The sequence below is a fragment of the Myotis davidii genome, unplaced genomic scaffold (genome assembly GCF_000327345.1).
Source record: "Myotis davidii unplaced genomic scaffold, ASM32734v1 scaffold1330, whole genome shotgun sequence".
NCBI lineage: Eukaryota > Metazoa > Chordata > Mammalia > Chiroptera > Vespertilionidae > Myotis > Myotis davidii.
The window spans coordinates 3,124,259-3,125,395 of NW_006283826.1; positions in this window are offsets into that span (position 1 = coordinate 3,124,259).

The following is a 1,137-nucleotide window of genomic DNA, read 5'->3' on the forward strand; positions in this document are numbered from 1 at the left end:
TCTCACAGCCTCTTCCTGAATCTAAAACCAAAATAACACCAGCCATATCGAGTACACACACATACACACACACACACACACACAGTTTTTTTCCTCCAGTCTCCCTCACCTCCACCCTATTTCTGGATGAAGTGATCTTAACCTAAGGGAATCCATGACCTCCCACTAAGCTTTTATGTATAAAAATATCAGCATTTTGGTGCAGAACAGTACATATTTCTCACCAGTTTCCCAAAGGAACCAACTTGGAATCGTTCGCAAAATCTGTCTTGACTCTCAGGTTATGGCAGAGACTGTCGCCTCCCCAGAGCCATTGCCCTTCCATCCCTAGTAATAAAACCCATTTTTAACTGGCTCCATAGCCACCCAGAGTACAGATGGCACTTCCCAGCCTCCCTTGCAGCTAGGTGTGGCCATGTGACTGACGCTGGCCAATGAGGTATAGGCAGACATTCGGTGTGGTAGCTGTCAGAAACTTCTGTAGCTTTTGTGGGTGTGCCTCCTTCCTCCCTTCTCGCTGGATGGAAGTGGATATGATGGCTGGGACGCACGTGGCTCTCTGGTCCGTGAGGTGGCTTTGGGAACAGAGACAAAACGGTAAGATGGGAAGGCCTCCGTGTCTAGACGTCGTGGAGTAGGAGCCCCATGTCAGTACCAGACAGTCTCTGGGCTTGGGCATGAGGGAGAAAAACTTCTCTCTTGTTTCAGCCGCTGTTATTCTGACTCTGCTATTCACAGCTAAAGCTCATCTTACATTCAGGTGAAACAGCCGCAAACAGGATGTCTTGTGTGCTCATAGCTCTCCTTGTCCATCTCTATAAAAAACGCTCAAACCACAAGCACCCTCTCAGGCTGAACCCGCCCAGGAGCCAGCTGCCAATTCCCAGACCCAAAAGCAACACAAAACAGACCGACAGACAAACTTGTTTCCAAAGCAGTTGCCTAGCATCATGGTCACCAACTGGTGCAACCAGCTCTGCCGACCTCAGAGGTGCCTGGGAAAGGGACGTCAAAATGCCACTCGCTCCAGCCCCGCCCTCCTCGCCCTCCCGCAAAGGCCTCAGAGCCACCCTCGGCCTACATGCCTCAGAACGGCCCTGAAATGCCCACACCCCGGGAGAGGAGGGGCACCGCACC